Here is a 10,668-nt window from a genome sequence, read left to right on the forward strand (position 1 = left end):
AATGGGCAGGCCCGGCCGGCGGCGCCGCCTCCCGCGCAGTGTCAGCGCGCGCCCGCCCGCACGGCGGGGGGAGGGGCGCTGGGAGGCACCGCCCGGGCTCGCGAGCGGAGCGCCCCTTCTTTAATTAGACCCGCCCGGCTCTTCGTTTGCGGGGTCGCTGCTCTAGCAACCGTGAGGCCTCTGCCCGCCCCACCCCCACACGCTGGCGGCGGGCCGCGCCTTCATATCGGCGTCCGCAATACACAGCGCGGGGCTAACGAGCTGCCAGCCCCAGGACCAGGCTCTACGCAGAGACGTATCGGAGAGCAGGGTGGGATGAGGAGACGGTATCAACTTCATCGCAGCTTAAGTGATGGATGGTCCCGGAAACGGACAATAGCACATTGAAAGCATTTTACAAATATACTTAGTCCTCAAAACCTTCCTGTGACGATCACTAGCTCCAGTTTACAGATAGAAAAACTGACAGGAAGATAAAGTGACTCCAACAAGGTTATAGAGGGGGTGTCAGAACCAAGATTAGAACAAAGGCGTTCCTGAGTCCTAACACTCCACTCTGTGTTCCTCCTCATCCTCTTTAGAGAATCATTGAATAATAAAACTGGATGGAATCTTGAGACGTCCCCAAGTCCAGTCCCCTGCACTTGCTATTGCAATTTATAGGGATTTATTGCTATTTTATCTGTCCACACATCTATACAAGCAATATAATCACAGGACCTAACCACATAAGCCACCACATCAGAGGCTCATACAACTACACATCCACCAATGTGATCTGTGCCATCAAGCACCAGCAATGCCCCTCTGCCGTGTGTATACTGGCAAAACTAGACAGTCTCTACAACAAAGGGCTAATGGGCACAAATCAGATATTTGAAATGGTAACACAGAAACCTGTTGGGGCATATTGTAACTTGCCCAGGCACTCATTAATGCAGTGTTACCCAAATGGTGTTCTGTGGAACCCCAGGGTTTCGCAAAGTGAAAATAAGGGTTCTGCAAGAAAATTCCATTACAATAACATTTTATGATTTTTAAAAAAATAATATTTAAGCATTTATGAATTTTATTGAAAACAATTTTCATTTGTTTCCCACGATAAGTGTCCCTGTGTAATGCCAGCTTAGCCAGAGAGTGGGGACGATGATGTCACTACTCAGCGTTGCACATGCAGTCAATCAATGGTGCAGTCACCTGTTATATACCACCATAAATCCCCATACTCACTCTCAGGAACCGTGGATCATGTGGGTGACTGAATACGAATATATTAGCGCCATATCGGACAAAGTCAAAGCTTCAGCTGTCAAACCAGTTGTGATTTTTGTTTTAAAATATGTGCAATTAAACTAAATGTCGATCTCATTACCTAGTTTAGCATTTGTTTATTATTCTTACTTATTTGTGGTCTACTTTTTCAGTTCCATATATAAGACTGTTATTGGGGGTTCCACAAAATTCTTTCAAGTCTAAAAGAGTTCCAGGGCCAAAATAAAATTGAGAAACTGTGCACTAATGGATCTAAAAGTACTACAAGAGGCCCCCAACTTGCAACACGACTGATTCCGAGGGAAGTGTTGCAAGTCGGGGGCATCATAACTCGAACTTGCATTTACAATAGGCATTGTGCGCCTTCATAAATGCGGGCCAGGGACATAAGTTGGGGGGTTCCGGCCCCTTCCGCACTTACAAAAATGGTTGTAAGTTCAGGGGTCAGAAGTCGGGCTGGGGCCTCTTGTATAAAGCAATTTCAAAAACCAGCTGGAGAAAGAAGCTGCAGAACTTGGTTTTGTTTACAAGTTTGACACCTGCAATCAAGGTCTGAACAAAGACCTGATCTGGATGGGCAGCTACATTCCGCACCCTAATGACATAAAAAGATAAGCATGAGTCCATTCTATTAGCCCCATTTAGCACGGACACTAATTGACAATATTTTTTCCTTTTTTTTTAAGAAGTGGGTTGTGCCCATGAAAGCTCATGATACCATCTACATTTTTTGTTACTCTCTAAGGTGCTGCAGAACTATTTTTTTATAGGAAACATATCATTGATGAAATAACATTGATGTGTTCCCTTGAGTAATGTAAAGTTGCCAAACTGGCTATCCACTGCCTGCCCTATCCCCACCTTACAGCGTCCAGTGCTGGGGTCAAGCTAGGGTGTGTGTGGCTGAAGCATTGCTGAGCTCCAGCTATTCTCAGCTGCAGAACAGCCCAGACCTTTTCAACAGAACATGAATTAGACCAGTCAACCAAATATGCCCCCAGCTAGACCCAGAATATTGGGGCATGCGACAACATAAAACCACCATCCCACTTAATCCCCATTCTTGCACTGATCTTAGCTCAACAAGAGGGAGAAATGAAGTCTCAGCTTTGCCCAGACTATTAGAATACCTCTTGATTTATAGGTGCTGAAGAATAGTATTATTCAAAGCTCACTGAAGCCAATGGAGTCTTTCCATTCAATCCAATGAATGCTGGATCAGGCCCTCAGATCCTTAGTTTACTAAGCTGTTGCTGGATTTCAGAACATTTGAAAACCCCACCTTATATAGAGAGCAGAGTGTGTAATATTCTCTGAAGAAATGTTAACCCTTTCCTAACACCATCGCAATGGAATTACCACATTCCATCTGGAACACCCAGCCCTACTTCTTGTAACCATTCTCTCTCTAGCCCCTACAACTGACTGAGTACATCATAGTTTTCCTTGTACAACCCCTTTCAGGGAAAGATAAATTGTAGTGTAAAAAAAAGGAAGAACTGGCAGAGCTATACTAACCATCCTGCTTTAAAAATAGAATCATAGAAGATTAGGGCTGGAAGAAACCTCAAGAAGTGATTTAGTCTAACCCCCCAAAGTAGGAACAACCCCACCAATGTTCCCTCTAATTTTTCCATCCATGAGTGGAGTAAATTATGTTATATGCATCAAGGCATGTGCAGATGTGCACCACCAATAGATACACATGCTGTCAGCAATCGGTGCTCTGCTAATCAGCTAGGTGGCATGCAACTCTCTCCCAAGTAGATGCCCAAGTGCTCATTTTACAGGAAACACTTAACCCTACCTAAATCATCCCAGCCAGGGCTATGATAAGCCTCGCCTTAAAAACCTCTAAGAATGGAGATTTTACCACCTCCCTACGTAATCCAATCCAGTGTTTCACCACCCTCCCAGTGAAATAATTGTTCCTAATATCCAACTGTGATGGAGCCCCCAGCACCCCGCACTACACGGCAGCTGGGGGAAGTGCTTGTCAGCGAACGTGCCGCCAGGAGCGCCAGGGACGAGACGCAGGACTCTGAGGCGGCGGAACGCCTGGCGTCTTGCGCTGCTCGCCGGCTGAGGGAAGCACTCGGCGGCAAGTGTACCACTGAGAATGCCGGACCCCAGCAGTCTTGCACGGCATGCACCGGTGACGCCATGAACCCAGTGGGGGCGGGGGTCAGGTGACGTCAGTGAGGAACACCGGGGGGCGGGGCCACCGGATGCAGCTGCACTCAACGGTAATTCAAACAGCGGCCAGACCCCACAGAAGGGGAGGAGGAGAGTTGAACGCAGCAAGGGGAGGAGGAAGGCGCCGCGCGGAGGGTCGCCACAAACTCCAAAACCAGATGGACTAGACACTGACTGGTGCTGGACCAGGTGCCTCAGCGGAGAGGAGGACGTGGCCCAAGACCGGGTCTGGAGACGATGGGACATCATTAGAAACCACAGGGGTTGGTGAGTTACGGGGAAGCTCCCCACCAACCAGACAGCAAAGCCTATTCGCTGCCTTTAGGGTCCTGGGTCGGGACCCGGAGCGGGGGCAGGCCCGGGACCCCCTCCATCTCCGCTAACGCCGGGCCAGGTGAGTCCCGCCAGACGCGGGGGACTCTGTTAGACTACTAGCGAACTGTTAACAGGAGGAGTTTGGAAAGGGGGGAAGCACGGGGTTTAGCAAGGGTTGTAAGGGTGGCCAACCACAGGTGCCCCTGATGATGATAGGGCTGTAAGCCTGAGGGGGAACCCGCCACGTAACACCAACCTAGTTCTCCCCTATCCCCCCCACAACTTGAGCACACTGCTTCTTGTTCTGTTCTCTGCCACCACTGAGAATAGCTTAGCTCCATCCTCCTTGGAACCCCACTCATGGCTCCCCTCATGGACTGGCTCCACCTACCACCCCATGCTGCTGCCTCTGATACAGAGGCAGCAGTGCAGGGTTGCAGGGGGCTTCCCATCAGTGGGGCCAGGAGTTCACTGGCTGCCGGCCCCGCACTCGGAGAGTATTTTATAACCATGTAACCAATAAAACTTTTTACAGCTACATGATTAGTAAAACAAATGTTATCTAACATCCCTATTAAAAGCTTCAGGGGATGGCCGAGTTAGTCTGTACAGGATAAACTTAAAGAACAACAAATGGTCTGGTAGCACTTTAAAGACTAACAAAACATGTAGATGGTATCATGGGCTTTTGTGGGCAAAGCCTACTTCTTCAGATGACCGGAGTTTTGGGTTTAGGATGTGCAGACCCAAAATAAATAGGGGAGAAGGAAAAAAAGAAGGAGGCGGGAAACAAGGAGCATAGCGTATGAACATATCAAAGAGAGAAACAAGTAGGCAGAATTGGTGAGCTATATGCACCTGAAGATTGGATAGTTAAAAAGAAGGGTTAGGGTCAAAGGATAGCAATTAGATAGAAAGGGTACTAACACTGTGCCCATGAAAGCTCATGTTACCATCTACATGTTTTGTTAGTTTATAAAGTGCTACCAGACCATTTGTTGTTCTTTAAGTTTATCCCTATTAAAGAACACCCTTATCAACTGTGAGGTAGGGTTGCCAAATGGTTTCACAAAAAATACCGAACCCAAAAAAAAACACTCCAGGAGAAAATTCTGTTGAGCAAAAAAAAAAAAAAAAGGACTAGACCCAAAATTCAGTCACAGTTCCGTTAATTCCCGGGCCACTCCCCCTTCCTTCCACCCCAGCATGTCCCAAAAGACCTTCCATCAGGCAGCCAAGCCAGGCCTCAGGAAGAATAGAAAATACTGGACATTTTAGATATCTGGCATTTTCTGAATTTTTTTAACCAGACGGAAGGCACAAATACCGGGCTGTCTGGTTCAATACCAAACACCTGGCAACCCTAGCTGGAGGATGTGGGAGGATTGCTTATTCCAATACCACCGAGGTATAAAACCAGGCATGGATTTTCCTGAGAAGACTGCATTTATAAACAACCTTCCCCCAGAAAATTTAAGGTGGTTCAACAGCTGTAGCTCTTGAATTTTCCTCCCTTTTAGCCATTCAGAGACAGACATGAACAGCGTGAATTACCAGGGAAAAGAGCTCATGGTAGTGTCAGGCCCAGACTATACTACTATTACATTACACTGGTGTACACTTCTACCACATGATTCTGTTCAATATCTTCATCAATATTTTAGATGATGGCATAAAGAGTATGTTTATAAATTTTGTAGATGATACCAAGCTGGGAGGGGTTGCAACTGCTTTGGAGGATAGGGTCATAATAATCAAAATGATGCAGACAAACAGGAGAAGGATCTGAGGTAAATACAATGATGTTTAGTAAGGACAAATACAAAGTACTCCACTTAGGAAGGAACAAACAGTTTCACACAGAATAGGAAGCGACTGTCTAGGAAGGAGTACAAAAGAAAGGAATTTAGGGTCATAGTGGATCACAAGCTAAATATGAATCAACAGTGTGACACTGTTGCAAAAAAAAAAGCAAACATGATTCTGGGATGCGTTAACAAGAGTTTTGTGAGCAAGCCACAAGAAGTCATTCTTCCACTCTACTCTGTGCTGATTAGGCCTCAGCTGGAATATTTATCCAATTCTGGGCACCACATTTCAGGAAACATGGAGAAATTGGAGAGGGTGCAGAGAGGAGCAACAACAATGATTAAATGTCTAGAACACATGAGCTATGAGGGAAGACTGAAAGAACTGGGTTTGTTTAGTTTGGAAAAGAGGACGGAGACAGGACTTGATAGCACTTTTAAGTATCTACAAAGGTGTCACAAGGAGGAGGGAGAAAAATTATTCTCTTTCACCCTTATGCATGGGTTCCATTGTTTGAGAACAAAAAAATGATCTTAACCAATTTTGGGGTGCTGAGTTCAAAAATTATATCCATTTTTGCCCATGATGTACAGATTTTCTGAAAACCGGAGTCTGCTTTTTAAAAAAATTCTATTATGTGTTATACATTATATGCTGTGACTTATTTTCAAGAACTTAAATGCAAAAGTACCAGAAATTGACTGAATTAGTCAAAATTAATGCTATCTAGCTTAATTTAATGTACACCAATACTGATAATGTTGGAGGCAATACTGAGTATCAACCAGAACATGCTAGAAATGAGCCACAACTTTTCACCCAAAGTGAATTGAATGACTTGGTGAGAGACCTGGATCTGCCTAAAGATTCTGCTGAGGTTTTGGGATCCAGTCTTCAAGCAAAGAATTTGCTTTCCCCTGGGACAAGTTTTGCTTGGTACAGGAACTGCGAGAAAAAGTTTGTTCCATACTTTTCTACTGATGGTCTGTCAGTATACTGCAATAACATTGCCGGATTAATAGAAAGCTTGGGGACAGCTTACCAACAAGGTGACTAAAGACTGTTTATTGACTCTTCAAAGACAAGCCTAAAAGGTGTTCTACTCCATAGTGGCAATCAATATGCCTCTGTGCCTATTGCCCATTCTGTTCACTTAAGAGAAACCTATAAAAATCTTGAGCTTCTCCTTGAAAAGGTGCGTTATCCAGAGTATGAATGGACTGTATGTGGAGATCTGAAGGTGCTGTGTATGCTGCTTGGTCATCAGGCTGGTTACACAAAAATGCCATGTTTTTTATGCAAATGGGATAGCAGAGCAAGAGATCTGCATTGGGTAAGGAAACAGTGGCCACCAAGAGAGAGTCTGACTCCTGGCTCCAAGAATATAATTAATGAAAAACTGATTGAGCCCAACAAGGTATGCTACCTCCACTCCACATCAAGCTAGATTTGATGAAACAATTTGTGAAAGCAATAAACAAGAACAGTGACTGTTTCAAGTACATTTGCAACAAGTTCCCAGCTTTGAGTTACCAAAAAGTTAAGGAGGGTGTCTTTGTGGGTCCTCAGATCAGGAAACTGATTCTTGACACTAACTTTAAAGAAACCATGAATGACACAGAGAAAGACACTTGGGTGGCCTTCACAGAATCATACAATACTAGGACTGGAAGGGACCTCAAGAGGTCATTGAGTCCAGTCCCCTGCCCTCATGGCAGGACCAAATACCGTCTAGACCATCCCTAATAGACATTTATCTAACCTACTCTTAATATCTCCAGAGATGGGGATTCCACAACTTCCCTGGGCAATTTATTCCAGTGTTTGACTACCCTGACAGTTAGGAACTTTTTCCTAATGTCCAACCTAAACCTCCCTTGCTGCAGTTTAAGCCCATTGTTTCTCGTTCTATTCTCAGAGGCCAAGATGAACACGTTTTCTCCCTCCCATTTTATAAATGTCTTATAAAACTTCTTAGGGAATAACAAAGATTCTGATTTTAAAAACATTGTTGGCAACATGCTAAACAAATTTGAAAGACTTGGATGCAACATGAGCTTGAAAGTTCATTTTTTGCACTCCCATCTGGATTATTTTCCTGAAAATCTTGGAAGTGTCAGTGAAGAGCAAGGGGGAAGATTTCATCAGGATATCAAGATGATGGAAAAGAGATATCAAGGATGCTGGGAGGTTAATATGATAGCTGATTACTGCTGGTCCCTGAAAAGAGAGACCGAGGGTGAAATGCATAAAAAGTTGTCAAAAAAGCATCGATTCAGTCGCATCTAATCATTTAAAATTACTCAGTTGTTAAAGTTCACACTTTGCCCCCTTTATTCTTTAAACAAGAACACACAACAGACCTTCTAAAAGAACTATAACTTACTATTTACCAAGTTTTTAATACATAAGGTGGAATAAAAAGCATGAAAAATTTCAATTTTTTTCTTTTTGATTTGTGAAAAATCCTTACGTGATAGAGCAAAATGGATGCCATTTTTTAAATCAGCATAGCAAAATTATGTAAAGTCACCAATTTTTATCAAAACAACTGAAACTCTGTTGAAATTTGCAGACCAGTGATAGGTCAAGAAGCAATGGGCTTAAATTGCAGAAAGGGAGGTTTAGGTTGGACATTAGGAAAAACTTCCTGTCAGGGTGGTTAAGCACTGCAATAAATTACCTAGGGAGGTTGTGGCATCTCCATAATTGGAGATACTTAAGAATAGGTTAGACAAACATCTATCAGAGAGGATCTAGATGGCACTTGGTCCTGCCATGAAGGCAGGGGACTGGACTTAATGACTTCTCGCAGTCCCTTCCAGTTCTAATATTCTATTATTCTATGAGGTTAGGTCAATGATAGATGCATTGGTTGATTTTATAACAAATGAATCTGTATCACCAAGCTCCTTCTGCTGACCTTAAGGCCTTTTAAAGTTGACCTCAGTACTCCAACTTGATGAGAGAAGTAGTGCCAAATTCAACTTTTTGGAGTGGAATTTGGTGCAAAAAAAGCACTATCCAAGTCAACATTCAGGAAAAGCCCCAGGAACTTTTGAATTTCATTTCCTGTTTGGCAGCATGGCAAGCCCTACAGCACACCTGACCATGAATGCCTAGCATCACAAATGAGCTCCAGCATGGAGCGTGCAGGAGATCCTGGATCTGATTGCTGTGTAGGGAGAGGAATCTGTGCAGGCAGAACACCGAAGTAGTGGAAGAAATTCTGATATCTATTCAAAAATCACACAGAGCATGGCAGAAAAGGATATAGCAGTGACACCCAACAGTGCCCCATGAAAATAAAGGAGCACAGGCAGGCAAACCAGAAGACAAAGGAGGCAAATGGTCAGTCCAGACATGATGCTTCTATGAGCAGCTGCATGGGATTTTAGGGGGGACCCTACCCCTGTCCCAAAGCTGTCAGTGGCTATCTCTCAAGCGACTCTTCAGGCAGTCCCAAGCAACAACAAGGAGGACATTGTAGATGAGGAAGAGGAGGAGGAGAAGAATGCTCACCAGGCAAGCAGAGGATCCAGTCTCACTGACAGTCAGGACCTTTTTCTAACTTTGGAGCCAATCCCTTCCCCGGAACTAATGTTGCCAGACCCTGATGGCAAGGAGGGCGTTTCTGGCGAGTTGAAATGTGTAATCATGCTACAGTGGTTAAATGTAATTGTGTTCAATCTTTTTTATCTGCCCTGAGCAGTTGGGATAACAGCAGGAGCTCCCTGGAAAAATTTGTAAGGCTGTGTCTACATTGGCACGATCTTGTGCAAGTACTCTGACATTCTAATGTATGAAATCAGTGCTTCTTGCGCAAGAACTCTGACGCTCCCGCTCAGGAATAAGCCCTCTTGTGCAACTGTTCTTGCTCAAGAAGCCAGTGTAGAGAGGCAACATGAAATTCTTGCACAAGAAAGCCCTATGGTTAAAATGGCCATCAGAGCTTTCTTGCGTAAGAGAGCATCTACACTGGCATGGATGCTCTTGCGCAAAAGCACATCTCTTGTGCAAAAGCACATGCCAGTGTAGACGCTCTCTTCTGGAAGAGTTTTTGCACAAGAACTCTTCCACAAAAGAGATCTTGCGCAAGATCATGCCAGTGTAGACGTAGCCTAAATGTATGCAGAGATGGATCGGGAATCCTCCCTACACATTTGTAGAAAGCTCTCATCAAGGTATTTTCAGTCCTTCTCAGGTTTCTGAGGGGGACTGCTTTATTCCGTCCCCTATGGGACACCTTGCCATGCCAAGCCACCAGTAAGTAATCTGGCATCACTGCAGCACAAAACATAGCAGCATAAAGTCCAGGTTCTGGTCACATTCATTCAGCATCCACTCCCTATCGCGCTCTGTGATTCAGAGAAGACTGATATTGTGTCTAATACCTTGGCTGAAATGGGTGAAGTTCTGCAATTTAAAGCACTGAGACAAACCAACTCCATGATGAAAGGAATACAGGAAAACTGTAATTTACAAAATGGGCCTAATCTGAAAAAAATTATTGTGAAAAGGACATTCGGAAGTTCTATATTTGTTATCTTTCAGTGTATTAGATCAAATCCATTCCCCCTACAAGATGTGTTTCTAATCGTCCATCCAAATTCAACCTAGTATCTGACAATCCAGCTGAATTCTTTTCTTCTCAAACGTACTCCTCATGAGTAAAGATTCTGTTGACCAATTTCCCTCCTTAGTGACTGTTATTCCCCCATTAAATTATATTCTCAGTCATACATGTGTAATCCCTTTAAAACTGTAAATGATTAGGAGTTAGTAACCAATTCTGTTGATGAGACAACAAACAACAACAACGACGACAAAAGGAAGAGCTGTAATAGAGATCTTTCTCCAAAAGCCGTGCTGCCTATGCTGGAATAACAGAAGTTAAAAGCAGTAAAAATTATTTTGTCACTAAACTCAGAAACACACAAAGACATATCAGTTAAATAAGAAGATATGTCTCTTTTCAGATTAGAGGAACATTTTAAAATAGAGAGTAATATACTGATTTTATTGGAGGTTTCATTGATAGAATATACTAATAAAAAATACTGCACCTACTCATCT

Source organism: Pelodiscus sinensis, chromosome 16 (genome assembly GCF_049634645.1).
Source record: "Pelodiscus sinensis isolate JC-2024 chromosome 16, ASM4963464v1, whole genome shotgun sequence".
NCBI lineage: Eukaryota > Metazoa > Chordata > Testudines > Trionychidae > Pelodiscus > Pelodiscus sinensis.